Source organism: Petaurus breviceps, unplaced genomic scaffold, assembly GCF_028583685.1.
Source record: "Petaurus breviceps papuanus isolate PSGF00001 unplaced genomic scaffold, PetGlider_PUasm1.0 90537, whole genome shotgun sequence".
In the NCBI taxonomy this organism is placed as follows: Eukaryota; Metazoa; Chordata; class Mammalia; order Diprotodontia; family Petauridae; genus Petaurus; species Petaurus breviceps.
This window is the reverse complement of record NW_027187271.1, coordinates 2,224,564-2,239,647: the sequence shown is the minus strand read 5'-3', so window position 1 is coordinate 2,239,647 and position 15,084 is coordinate 2,224,564. Positions and strand designations below refer to the sequence as shown.

Below are 15,084 nucleotides of genomic sequence, written 5' to 3'. Positions count from 1 at the left end.
TTGATTTGGCAAATATCCCAAACAAATGAAAGATAAGAAAGGTAAATAAATACAACTGCCAATAAAATGTATTGATGTGAAGTTAACTATCTGATTTTTTTGGAGTCTATTGATTATGAAAAGAGAAAAGATTGACTTGTGAGGTAAAAGAAAAAACAAAGAGGGCCCATCAAGATATTTGAAAAGGACTAAGGTTATAAATATTAAAAAGGAGTAGAAGATCTTAACTGACATGCCATGGACTAAAGTCTCTGAGACCACTACAGGTAATCAATGTCATTTGTAGGATGGAGTTGCATAATGCGAGGTTATGTGAATAGTACAGGAGAGATGGCAGGCAGAGAACAAGTGAAAAAGTCCGTGAGGGAACAGTGAAGGGACAATAATCCTATGATGCTTCAGCAAAATGTGATGTAGTGAGAGAACAGTAGAAGCAACAGTAGAGGGAACTGGAAAAGGATTCCCACCTTACTTAGGAAGGGGAAGGAAGAGGTCCTGCCTATGACTTCATCCATAGGGAAGGTGTATGCCTACAATGGAAGATGAATTCAGTCTAGGAGTTGTGCACTGAAAAATCACCTTCTTTGACGTCTTCTTGTGCCTCCATTAGCATCATTCCACTGAAAGAAAAGGACTATGTGTGTTCCTAGAAGTAGCTAATACCCAGAATGGTTATGTGGGTAGAGGGAGACATGAATCTCAAAGGAGAAGTGGTTGCTGACTGGTGGAGGCAAAAGAAGAACTTGGAAATAGTAATGGTGAGCAACTCCCCTGCTTTGACCAACAAGAGGAGGGGAATGAACAAAAGTGCAGCCAGTACCAAAAGCGTAGTCAAAGAGGTTGTGTGAGCCAAAGTGGTGAGCCAAATGTAGGTGATTGCCAAAAGGGAAAGTAAAAGACATGAGATGAAGGCAAGTTTATTATTGCCTATGGAACAGACATTCTAGAGGACATAATGAAAGCAGTAGGTTAGTTGTGACCTTCGGGTGGGAGGGTTGAGGGCTACAGGAATAAGGAATTGAATAGTGGGGGGTGGGGGGTAATGGGGTTTGGATGATGACCTACAAGGATTCCCAATCACTGAGAAGAGAAGGGAATGATCAGGTGTGAACATGTTAATCTTTAAATGTAAGATACTTCTGTTCCCAGGGGAGGTTGGAGATCAGGCAGGAAATATATTCATAGCCTCCTGTCAAAGAGGTGATGAACTTAAAATACAGAAAGTTATTTTCAGACATAGCTTATTTGGCAAATTTTTTTGCCAGATTATGTAGCTATGTATTGAAGGTTTTATTTTTCAGGATTTTAAATTGTTTCTCAATGCTAGAGGGTAGGGTGGGGTGGGGTAAAGACAGTAAGAGGGTCAAATTAAAAAAAGAAAAACTACAAAAAGATATTTACACTATTATTTCCCACATATATTTTAGTACAATTTACTGTTATACAGTGCTGTTGCTCTGAATCAAAACTCAAGCACTGAACCACACTGCCAAAGAAGAATGGTAAAAATATGCTGCATCATATTGGTTCTTTAAAAAAGGAAAAGAAAAGAAAAGAAAACCATTTCACTGCATTGCCTTAATAGTTTAAGACTACTGTTGATTTTACTGTTATTGGGAATTACTGTTAATAGAGAATGTTTCTTGAATAAAATTATATGTTAAGGGTATGAAATTTAAAGTGAGCACCATTGTATTTTTTAGATCATAACATTGCTGACACATAAGCTGTGTAATAAAAGAAAATTAAAAGTATATATTTGGGTGATTTGGCCTTCTGTCCACAGAAGTAGAAGTTCCTGAGCAGCAGGCCTGTCCTCCCTCTTCAATTCCTCTCTACTCTGCTGGGAATGCCAAACATATATTTACCTAAAAAACGGAGGAACTCCCACAAAGCAAGTGCTCACACAGAAGGCGCAATACAAGGACACTCCCCAGGTCTCTCTGAAGAGCTTTGGAATTGATAATGAGGCAGACACCCAACATTGTGTGTCCTTTTCAAAGAAGGCACTGTGCTCTATGAGCAAAGCAGAGTTGCAGTAGCTCAAAAGAAACATGGAATGTGCAAATGTAGAAACGTCTCCACTCGAAATGTTCATCTGCCAACCTATGGGAGAGCCTTCTGAGCCCACACTGGTCTGATCAGCCACAGTAGGACACACTGTTTCTTGACCCCAACATAGTAATGTCATTTTGGTCCTCTTCGAGGATGAAGGACAACATTCAACCAATTCCTCCCTTGTCCCTGTCTCTTCCTATTTCTCTCTTAATTTAATATATGTCTATATTGAAATCTCTATGTGTATGTGTGAAGAGGGAGAGCATAAATCGTATTTATTCTACCTTTATCTGATTCAGATTAAAGTGAAGTTGCTGGATACCCATTCTACTCACTCCTACCTCCATGAGTATATACTATTCATTTTATGCACCTTCATTATGTGATAGTAATTCTCCCCTTCTTCTTTCTTTCCTCCCCAATATAGTCCCATCTCCCCTCCATTTTCGTATTCTTTATAAAACCATGAAAGCAAAGCCTGTCACAAATCTTCTGTTATTTTAACTTATGACTATATTTACATTTGCTTGTTATTCCCATATTAACATATAAACAACTCATTCGCACATGTTCTCTTTCAAGTTATACAACTAAATGTACTTTTCTCAGTTTCTTGTGGTGCCTGTATTTTCATTTCCAAATGTCTGTTCGGTTCTGTTATCTTCATCCAAGAAGCTTGAAATTCCTCTATTCCATCAGATAACCCTTTTTTTCTCTGTAAGATCATATTTAGGTTTGCCAGATGGATTATCTTTAATGGCAAACTTGTATCAATTGCCTTTTGGAATATCATATTCCAAACTCTCCTCTTCTATATAGTGGTAGCTGCTAAATCTTCTGTAATCCTTACTGTAGTTCCTTAGTATTTGACTCATTTTTTTCAGGGTAGGGGAAATGCTTGGAGTATTTTTTTTCCTCTTACTTGGAGGTTCTAGATTTTGGCTATGATATTCCCTCAGAGTTTTCATTTGGGGCCTCTTTCAGAAGATTACTAGTAGATTCATTCTATTTTTATTTTTCCCTCTGGTACTAAGAGTACTGGGCAATTTTTGTTTATAATTTCCTTATATTGTCTCTCGATCTGTTTTACAGTTAATATTATAGTTCTACTTTTTTTGTTGTTTTTTTCTTCAATTATTTGGTTTTGCTATTTGTAATATTGGTGAGTCATTGCTTTCAGTCTGGCTCATGATAACTTTTAGAGCATTCTGTTTTTTAATGAAATTTCCCAACATGTAGTCTAAGGAATTGATTTTCCTTGCTATTTTTTCCTCCTTAGCTTTTCCATTGTGTAGCTCTTATTTCATTTTTTTTCTAGATATTCCTGCAGTCCCTGTGGCTAGGTAATGTTTTTTTCTTCTTTATGTGGACTTGTTGTGGACTTGCTATCTTCTTCAGAGTTTTTTCTGGGAATTTCTCAACTAAGGTATTTACTCATAATGTTCAGAGTATTTCCTGAATTCCTCATGGGGATGAGGACGGGGAAAGGGTCAGGCTTTAAAAGTGAATGGTGTGGACAGGGCCCTTAAGGTCCTGAGTATAGTGGGCCATACTAGGCCCCTCCTTTAAAGGATTCCACCTGGAGACTCCTTCTTGTCATTGGTCTCTGGAACTTCTCCCTCCTCTAGGCTCCACCTAGGATCTCTCTGCTGCCCCCACCCCCAACCACACTCCCACCTCCGATCAGATGCTGGGTTCAGGAGTTACTTTTATAGTGAGATTCTACCAAAGGTTTCAGAGACTGCTTCAACTGGATTTTGCCTAATTTCTCTCCTAGTGGGGATTCTGATGTCCCATTGGATCCTGCCAGAATGCCTTAAGGTTACTTTCTCTGCTAGGCCAGGGTTGGGTTGTGACTTTTCTGGACTAGGCTAGTCTTAGACTCTGTTTCCAGGAGTGCTGCACTGATCCCTGCTAGAAAATCCTGAGGCTGGAGAGTAGGAACCAAGATGGCAGAGTAAACAGTAGATCACTGTCCCTCTCCCATTTTCAATCCCCAAACATCCATAAAATAGCACCCCAGAATAGATCCTGGAATAGCAGGTTCAGTGAAAAGATAGGGTGGACAAGTCTTTTGATCCAGGAGACTTTAAGGATCAGTAAATAAGGTACACATCACTCAGATAAAAGTGGAGCACAGTGCAGGACAGGAAGCTTCCTAGGAAACTTGTGGCATGCTCCACCTCAACAAACCAGTGGGAGATCCTGAGCCCCAGAGCAGTGGAGCAAGCAAATGCCAAAACCAGGACCCCTCCACATGCCTTAGCACAGCCAAGGGAACCAGCAGACTCCAGCTTGGAGGACCACCAAATGTGCCCCCTGCACCAGCCCAGGAGTGCAGACATCCTCCAGCAGCTGAATTTTCCTGTGCTTCAGGGTAGTTCCTGGCGGCAGAGTCCTCCAGTAGTACCTCCATGTGCTTCAGCGCAGCCTGGGGGGGGGGGGGGGGCACCTCCCTATGCTTCAGTCAGTGCAGCTCCAGGGAAACTAAAAAAAAACCCAACCTAGCCTCAGCACACACCAGACACCACCACTAGCAACATATAAATTGTCAGACACTTAAAGCCTCTAGCTGAACACATATGAGGCCCCACTGGCACAAAAGTAGTGACCAGACTCCTGAAATACAGCAAAAGAAGCTTGGTACAATGTCCTCTGTCCTCCAGCAGGAAAGCTCAACCTTAAAAGCCTATTCCTATTTGTCTTGTATATATCTTGTTTGTAAATAGTTGTTAGCTTGTTGTCTTCCCTATTAAATGGTGAACCATTTGAGGAGAGGAATTTTCTCTTAATCTCAGAATTTAGCATAATACTTGGTACATAGTAAGTGCTTAATAAATGTTTGTTGATTTATTGACTAATGGAAGTGAATCCTTCCTAATTATAATAGTATTTATCTAAATTTAAGGGAAAACATTATCTGTAGTGGAGAAAAGTTTGTGTCCTTTCCAATAATATCGAGGATAAAGCAAGGATTTCCATTATAGATCATCACTACTAACTTAATGTCTCAGTATTTTTTTTTAACTACTAGAAAAGCTATGGGAGAAGAAAAAAGAAATTCATGGAATAAACATAAGTAGAGAAAGCAAAACTATCACTTTTTGCAAATTATTTGATAGTGTACTTAGAGCACTCTAATCAATCAAAAATTAATTGAAATAATTAAAAACTTCAGCAGAGTTGCAATCCACATAAACCATCAGAATTACTACATATAACTGAGCAAACTCAGCAAGAAGAGCTAAGAAGAGAAATTCCATTCAAAATGAAAACAAAAGCTATAAAATACTCAGGAGTATAATTTCTAATATTTATCCAAAGGATATATGAATCTAACTATAAAACTCTCTTAATGGAAATAAAGATAAATCTAAATAATTGGAGAAACTTTAGTCGCTTGTAGGTAGTTTGAACCAATAAAATAAAATTAATACTATTTAAATTAATTAACTTATTCACTGCCATAGCAATCAAACTTCCAAAATAATATTTTGTAAAACCAGAAAAAAAATGGCAAAATTCATATGGGAGAGAAGGTCAAGAATCTAATGGGTAACAATGAAAAAAAAATGGCAAGGAGAGGTCCCAGATTTCAAACTGTACTGCAAAGCAATATCCATTAAAATGATTTGGTACTAATGTGAAGGAAAAAAGAGAGATTGGTCCGTGGAACAGAGTAGGTGCACAACATACAGAAGCAAACAAACATTATCATAGCATTCAATAAACTCAAAGATCTCAGTCTCAGTATTTGATTTTTTTAAACTACTGGAATATCTGATTTGGCAGACTGATAGAAATTGGGTTGGGATCAACTTTCATTCCCTATACCAAAATAAGTTCTAGGGGACACATGCTTTAGATGTAAAAAAATCAGGAGCAGCAAGATGGTGTACTGGCCCTGGAATTAGGAGGACCTCATTCAGTTCTGGCCTCTGACACTTACTAGCTCTGTAAGCCTGAGCAAGTCTCTTAACTGCAGTTGTTGCCTCAAAATAAAAAAGTCAAATTATAAGTAAATCAAAGGGATAAGGAAGAAATCACCCTTTTCATCTATGGATAGGGGGAAAGTTCATGACTAAACAAATGATTTAAAAAATCACATAAAATAAAATGGAAATTTTTGATTATATAAAACTTTAAAGTTTTTGTACAATTCTAATATACTAAAAATTAGAAGGGAAACAGGTCACTGAGGGGAAATCTTTAGAGAACTTCTTCTGATAAAGGTCTTATTTACAAGATACAAAAGGAACTTATTCAAATTTAAGGCCTGGGCAGATTCAAGGTAAGGGAGTAGCAGGAAGAAGTACAATTAAGCTTCTCAATACAACTCCTCCACAGAAGTCTAGAAAATGCACCAGAATGCATCATGATCAGAAAACCTAAGAAAAAAAAAAAAGAATCAAAGGTAGATAGAAAGGTCTATGGACACTAGGGTAAAGGTGTGGCCAACAGCATCCTACACAGATTATTCCATCATGAAGGATTTGAGAGATGCCTAAAGCTATGTACCAGAGCACACAGGAGGGCACCAATTTTGCAGAATAAAGGAACAGGTTACAGCTGGCACCTCTGCCATTCACTCTATAATTCCAAGTCATAGATGCAGGGGAGACTGAGGAGACTGGCACATAGGGTGGCATTTCAGGGTACAGAGACATCATAGGCCCTAGACTATGTACTGAGTAAGGAGCAAGTTCAGAAGAAAAAAGAATCTGTGTGTCTCTGAACACAGGAGTGGAACAGGGTCTCAGGTCTAGTCTCCAGACTAGTTTGAAGATAGCAGAAGAAGAGCAAAAGCAGAAATCCCATACCAAAGGAGAGTCTACAGTTCTGTCACTCTGAACCTACAGAGTTCTCCAGCTAGCTGACAATGACTGAGTATAGCAACATTCTACTGGAACTCCAACCCAGGGTTCGGGGGGGTGTAATGGTAATGGCATCAAAGAATCTGTGCTAGCAACCACCCTCGGTATGCTAGGGTGCTTGCTGCTACAGGGAGTGAGCAACATTTGAATCTCACGTCAAAAATGGTCAAAGGAGAGGATAAGCATATATATACTCCTGAGTGCAGAAATACATTTCAACAGGAGAGAAAGAAGAGGGAAATGGGAAATAGAAAAAATGGGGAATAATAAGGAGAGTAGATTAAGGAAATGATTAATTCTAAGCAAAACAAACTCTAACTAAGGAGGATAGATTTCAAAAACAGGCTTAAAAGGGAAAGGACTCAACATGAGGGAAAGAGAAAAGGGTAGAACAGCAAAAGCAGATTACACCCAGTCTAGAGTGGGTCAAGACCAAGAGTTTAAGAAGTGCTGAAAGGATTGAGAGCAGAAAAAAAATGTAAGAAGCCCTGGCTTCTTAGTGCTGAGCTTACTAAGAATTTAGCCATAAAACAGAAAAGAACGGCAGAATAGATTAGAAAGCAGAAACTGAAACATGAAGATACACATGGAGTTCAAATAAGAGGTTGGAGTGAGATTAGCTGGCATAAAAATAGCAGGGATAGCAATCATCATCCAAAAGAAAAAAATAAATGAAGGAAACTACATTTTGCTGATAAGTACCATAGCAATGAAGTAATATTGATACCAAATATATTTGTACCAAAAAGTATAGCATATTAATACTTAAAAGAAAAGTTAATTATAGGGAGAAATAGACAGGAAAACTATAATAGTTGAAGACCTCAATTTACCCCCTCAGATTAAGAGAAATATAAACAAAAATAAAGAAAAAAGAAGCAAAAAAAATTGATAGCACTATGACTAGGCTATTTTGATTTTAACAAGATAAATCATTAGATAACTTTTTAATATTATATGATTTTTAAAAGAAAACCAAGTGAACAATATCAGCAATGAAAAAAGAAAAATTCACAATGAAGAAAATTTCTTAAATTATTAACTATTTCACCCAATTACATTCCAAAAAAACCTGAGAATTGAAATGAAATCTATAAACATTTACAAAAATACAAAATACCCAGATTAACAAGAAAAAAATAGAAGATTTAACCCAATCTCAGGAAAAGAAACTGGCAAGCTATAAATGAATTCCCAAAGGAGAAAAAAAAAATAACAACCCAGGACCAGATGAATTTACAAGTAAATTCTATCAAACATTTGAAGAACAATTGATTACAACATTACAAAAATTGTTTCCTACCAAAATTCTTCTAGGATACAAATATGATCTTGAGCTATGATCTAAACTAGAGAGAGTCAAAACAAAGATGGGAAACTGTAGACCAATCATCTCTAATTAATATAATACAAAATTTTATAATTTTATTCAATAGCAACATATCACATAATTTTGGATATACACTAAGAATTCAATTAAACATTTATTAAGCACCTACTATGTGCCAGGTACTGCTCTAAGTGCTGGGGATATAAACACAAACATTTTAAATCAGTCCTTGCCTTAGAGGAGCTCACAATCTAATGGGAGAAGACAGCACCCAAAAGGAAACTTGAAGGGGATAAAGCAAGATGGGCTGCCAGGTGTGGAGGTATATGTTCCCTGGAGTCCAAGCCAAACACAGTTGCTGAAAAGAGGAAAGTTGGCTGGAAAGTTCAGATGAAGAAAACCGTCCTCTGAATTTAGTGCTGTTTCCTCCAGCCCTCCATTCAGAGGAGAGAGAAGGCTGAAGAAGTTAAGAAGGTGTTGAGTACACAAATCAATAAGCATTATAATGAGATTTCAGGCAATTATCTTATCCTGAGTGGGCCATGAAGTTCCTTGAAGAACAAACAAACCAAGCAGAGCTGCAAATAGAAAGCAGAAATGACATATTAGGAAAACTACAAATATAAATGACCATATTAATGAATGAGAAAGAATGTAATGAGGAAGGAAAATAAAAGAAAGGGGAAAGAAAAAAAAAGAAAAGGGGCAAGTAGGTGACGCAGTAAATAGAACACCGGCCCTGGAGTCTGGAGACCTGAGTTCAAATGCTACACCTTGGGGAAGTCACTCAACCCTAATTGCCCTGATTCTCCCTACAAAAAAACAAAGAAAAAGTATATATTTTTTAAAAGGAAAAGAAGAGAAAGAAAGAAGGAAAAATGGGAAGGAGGCAGAAAGGAAGACAAAGCATCAATTTTTAAAAATTATAAAGAAAAATACAGTGTTTTATTCCAAAGGACTTACTTTAAGGGGAGGAGGGGGAGAAGGATTTTAGGTGATAAAGCGTCAAAACAGTAGTTTTAAAAAAAATTGGGGGAGAGGGACGGGCTAAGGTAAGGGGCCAGACTAAATGACAACTAGAAAAATCCAGTTCCCTGGCTTGAGTGCATACATGTCATACATGCGTTTCTGCCTTATTAAAACAGCCTATGTGGGTCCAGATAACCCCACTTCGACCCGCCAGTCTTCCATTCGCATATTTTCCGTCTTCCTCGCTTTGTAATAAATGAGCATCCCACACCCCACACCCGCCACTATCAGCAGCAACACTCAGCATCGCCTTGAAGGTGGATACGCCTGCTGCTTCTCGCCAGCTTTGGTAGCGTGGCCGAGCGGTCTAAGGCGCTGGATTAAGGCTCCAGTCTCTTCGGGGGCGTGGGTTCGAATCCCACCGCTGCCAAATTGTGAGTATTTTCTCCAGCAACATTTTGAATTACGTCATCGCTAGATGGCAATTATCAGCAGCAATTGGAGTTCTGTACCACATCAGTAACGGTATGATTATGACTAGTGAAGGAGCCAGCACGTATTCCTGAAAAGCCACTGTTACAGCCCGCCTAGGTTGTGTTATTGTTCTTCCGGTCTGCGGTAGTTAAGTTCCAGAGTCCTCATTTGAAGTGTAATTAATGATACTGCAAAAGTAGAGAAAAGCCTTTTGTGGCGGCAAAAAAGGAATGGCCGAACAAGTAAATACATGTGATGGATTACTACGAGATTATTATTATTAGATGTGATGAATTGCCGTTAAAAGTGATGACGAGGAGTGTGAGTGGGTGTGAATGTGACGTGTGATGTGCAACATCATCATCCCCTAATCTCAGCTCCTTTTTCCCGGTGTGAATGCCGCCGCAATTTGCTGAGTCGGACACATGGTTAAGGGTGGGAATGAGAGGAGGAAAAATAATCACTGGCATAGTTAACAGTTGAAGAGATTTGTGGAAGCGCTTTACATACATCCTTTGCTCCTCACTACAACTCCCGGAAGGTAATGCTAGATATCACTTCCCTCATTTTGCAGAGGAGGAGGTGAGGCCCGGCACAGGGCAGTGACTTGTCCATGGTCATCTCTCTTGAGAGGAAAGGAAAGGATGTGAGGACGGGTGGGAAAGGGAGGAGACGAGGGAAGGAGGTTTGTTCTTTTGCTAGACTTTCATTGCCCCAGACTTCCTTTCACTGACTAAACTCAAATGTGCTTTTTGCAAAATGATGCAGGTTCTTTTGATCCTGGCCGCTCTTATCGCCAGAAGTCGAAGTGTATTAAGCAACCTTAATAACCACAGAAGTCCTCGCTGGAGAGCCTAATTACTACATTAAAGTTGCACTGAGCCCGTTGGGATACCTCGTATATATTTATTTTAAATGACCTGCATAACTGTCGGCACGGTTGTGTACTGGTCTAACAAAACAATTTACAACTAAGGACTATAAAACTGTGCATACCCTTTGACTGAGCAACGCCGCTATTAGATTTGTACCTCAACGAGATCAAAGGAAAAGGACATATATGTAGAAAAATATTTATAGCAACTCTTTGAAGAAGCAAAGAATTGGAAATTGAGGGGATGTTCATCAACTAAAGAATGGCTGGACAAGTTGTGGCTTATGATTGTGATGAAGTTCTACTGTGCTATGAGTAATAACAGGGAGCGGCAGAGGAAGGGGGGAGGGATGAGGGGAGGAGTGAGGGTGGTGTCAGAAAAACCTGGCAACCTGTATAAACCCCAGGTAAAGTGGTCAGAATAACCGGGAAAACATTATGCACAGTAACAACAATGTTGTAATGATGATCACCTGTGAAAGACTTGGTGACTGATCAATGCAATGATCCAAAACAATTCCAAAAGATTCATGATGCCTCAGAGAGAGAAATGAGGAACTCTTAAGTGCAAAGTGAATTATAATTTTCTCGCTAATATGGCAATATGTTTGGTATAATTTCAAATGCACAACTGATATCAAAATTGCTTACCTTCTCAGTGGGTAGGGGAAGGGTGGAAGAGAGGGAAAGAATTTGGAACCAAAATTTTAAAAAGAATGTTTTAAATAAATAATAAATGTGTGTGTGGGGGGGGGGGGAATGACATGCATTGCACACACAAGGTTGTGCGGCTTACATAACGCTCACTTCATAAACTAGCACATAAACTAATACCACAAATGTCAGTTCACAATAGTAATCAGGAAAACGTTCATAAACAGTCCTCAGCAAAGTGGTATCTACGCCAATGCGGTCGCCATCCCATGCAGGCTTGGGGATTCTCTACCGCTTCTCTCTGAAACAGAGAGGCAAACACGCAATTCACCAAACCACGGCAAAACTCAGCTCTAACGCACCTGGTAGCTTTACCTGCATAGCAGCCCAAGCACCCTTTGCTTTGAAATGCACTGACAATTTCTTACTACGTCGTAATTATAGTAACACATGTAACATTGCAACAGTCATTCTACTGAAGTTTTTCCTCCCTTTTCTTGTTTTGCACACCAAAGTAAGTCACACTAATTAAATTCTAAATATTTATTTCTATTTTAGCCGGAGGTTAAAAGTGAAAAACATACATGGGCTCGTCCGGGATTTGAACCCGGGACCTCTCGCACCCAAAGCGAGAATCATACCCCTAGACCAACGAGCCCGTCAACAGTGCTTCCGATAAGAATGCCTATGAGTCTAACCAATCTCGTTCGTTTATCCCATTAGATTCTTTAGTACCCTTTTAAATTAACCCTGGATTAACCAACGTCTAAACCAAAGCTATGAGATCTCAGTTATAAAGTCTCTAATTCTAGGATTCATCTACATTTGGCCAACCCTTAGTTGCTCTGATTTCTTCTCAATTTCCTTTTATCAGCAATCAAGCCACCAAACTGTTTATCAGGCACTGTGTGCTAAGCTACGGCGATGCAAGTTTTTAAAAAGCAGACAAGCTTTTCTTCACCTCCTGTCCCCACTTCCAAATTTAATTTATTTGGCGACTTGTTATTGGCGACTATTCTGTGCTCTGCGAGGTAATATTTAACTTATTTGAAGAAATACATTTGGACAGCTCTGTAATTACTCTGGAAGTCCCAAATTGGCTAGGAGGAATTGTTCAGAGTGAAATGGACAAATGAAATGATCATGACAGCCACGCCGATTATAATTTGATAAGAGTGTTTATTAACCAGCTGGTGACTGCCTCCTTGATAAAGAAGACAGCATTGAGTCTTCAGAAAGGTATACTTTTATAGAGCTAGGCGTTGCTACTGAACAAAATGTGGTTCCAAGGGGGTGTAATGCCGTTTCTAGTGAAGCCACCGTTGATGCTGTTTCTAGTGAAGACTTAAACAAAAACAAACCTGTATCTGGGGCAGGTTTACAGGTGAAAAGTTCCTTCACTATTGTGGCCTATTAGGTGATTTCTAGGGACCCTGGTAGGGGCTCCTTCTGGCAGGTTTAGGGGGCTTTGGTGTATAATTTCTGGTGGGCACTTCACTCCCCCCTTTTTTCTTGTTCATAGTTGAAACTCGGACTCAACTGAGTCCAGGGGACTGTTCTCTTGCACTAGGGCTGTGGTACCCACTGCTGCCGATGCTGCCATACCAAGACCAACTAGGATAGGGACTAAAATGGGCGCTGCCAGCAAAAAGGAGTCAGAAGTCTTGCATACAAGCAGTCAGAAGTTAAGCTCGGATCTGAGGAACTTGGGGTCTACCAGAGTGCTGCCCGAGTCTGCAGGGGTGATAGTAATGGGTGAAACGGGGGGGGGGGCATCCCGGGTTAGATCGCCACCAGGAGGTGGGTTGAGGACTGGGTTGGGATCGGTGGGAGTAAGATCCCTTGGCACCGGAGCTCGTTGAATAGTGAACAAGGCCCCGGGGTCCCTTCCTGTGACATAAAGCCTGATTCCCCAAGGTGTCCCAGGTTTCCAATCCTGTTTGGTCCAATCCAAAACCCTGATGACAACTGGGTTACATGACTTAAGGGTATTACAACAAAATGAAATGTGGTGACCCAATCAGCAATGGTTACACAATCCCAATTGGCACAGTGATATTTCCCCTTTCCTCCACAATCGGGGACCTATCCTCAGGGCAGACATACGACTGGGTTTACCAAAGCCCCTTTTCTGTCCACGTCTCCACAAGCAGCACCATCGTTGAGCAGGGCACAATGATCAAAGAAAAAGGGTGGGCTGGCTATGAGTCACATTTTTGAAATAAGAGTCCCATAAATTGTCTTAGTAAGAGTGCAAGGTGGGAACGTAGGAGTTGGAACCAGCCAAAGGCAGGAATACCAGGAACAGGAACGTCAGGACAGTCTCTTAATCTTCAATTGTAAGTCACCAGCTGGCTCTGTTACCCACAGGTCTGGTGGGTCGGGAAGAGCCATCACCTTGATGTGTAATGGGTGGATCCAGACTTTGCTTCCCACCACCTTAACAGCGGAGTAGTCTGGTACACTGCTCAGACTTGGTCCTAGATGTTTCAGAGAGCTTGGAGGGACTTGAGAAGTAAATCATTAACAGCCATACATAACAGCATTCGTCACCCAAAATACAATAGAAGGTGTGGTGCCGAACAAAATTTTAAAAAGGGGAATGAATTTTACACATATGTATTCAGTTACACATATTAACACTTGCTTAAATAATGGATCAAAATAGCAAGTTCTCTTCTGCTTTACAACTTGTTACATCAATTTAGCAAGTGGAGGTTTTAGTGGATCTCTTAAAATCACACTAGAAATTTTAAAAATTTCTTCTAAAATTATTTTCCTTCTTCAAAACAGTTTCAAGATTTATAAATGATCACTAAACTTTTATAAAGAAAATTAGTTGAAAACTTTTAAATGATCTTAAGCAGTTTGCATAACTTTCTGTACATGTTCTAATTCTAGATGAAAAATAATATTAGATTTTCCAGTGAGCTAACACGAAAGAGCTCATATCTTTTACTGATTACCTGCTCTGAGCATAGAGACCTGTTATTGAAGAAAAAAGCAGGGACATGTGACATTCCAATTATGCCAGGAGAAAACATCCTTGGCTCTGTGTAAATTCAGGCACAGTTACAGATATTCCATCTCATGCAGCATCTGTTCCATCTCATAGCTAGACTCAGGAATAGGTGGGAAACATTCCTTTTCAAAGGAACCTCATAGGTAAACTGAGCCAGAAGGGATCCCATCCCAGACAGAGGCTAAGATTGACCCTTCTGCCATTACCAAATGTAGACTTCCACCTGTTGACAGTACAGGATCACATTCCTCTTAGTAGCTAGAGGCATTTTCTCTCAGACACTGATTTAATACAGACAAGTATACCCAAATTCAGACTCAAAATAAAATTTAGTTATGGTCCCAACTGTTTTTTTATTTTAAACAATAAGCCTCACCAATCACAGCTTAGAGCCAGTTATAATTATTTCTATTCTCATGGGGCTGCAATAAGCAATAAAAATGTATCAGATCTTATAATGTAAAGAATTCCTTTTACCATCCTTCTAAAATATAAAAGCAAATTTATAAAAATTCTTTTTGATCTTTGCAACTTCTTAGCAAGTTAGGTTCATTTAAAAACTACATGTCCTTTCTCATGGCCTTGCCTGAAGGTAATTTCTAGGGGATTTGACAATTTTACAACATAAGGAAAATTTATATGAGTTGTAAGCAGGAGAGACTGCTCAGAATGGGCAGAACTAGTCAGACAAGTTTTCATCCAATTAATTTCCTCCTATACACGTACAGTAATCAATTAACAATTATGTGTTTTAGCATTAAAAGAGTAGCCCAAAATAGCTTAGTTAATAGTTTTACAAGTTTTTCTAAATAGCAGATATATATATTAC

At 39.3% G+C, this 15,084-nt stretch overlaps 2 non-coding genes across 2 annotated transcripts; one reads left to right on the top strand and one right to left on the bottom strand.

The window, feature by feature from the left end:
• Window positions 1-9,579: 9,579 nt before the first annotated feature.
• On the top strand, window positions 9,580-9,661 carry TRNAL-AAG (transfer RNA leucine (anticodon AAG)). The gene has a single exon. It is a non-coding gene; the product is annotated as a tRNA-Leu (tRNA).
• Window positions 9,662-11,819: 2,158 nt separating this feature from the next.
• On the bottom strand, window positions 11,820-11,891 carry TRNAP-UGG (transfer RNA proline (anticodon UGG)). Its single transcript has one exon. It is a non-coding gene; the product is annotated as a tRNA-Pro (tRNA).
• Between the last annotated feature and the right edge of the window lie 3,193 nt (window positions 11,892-15,084).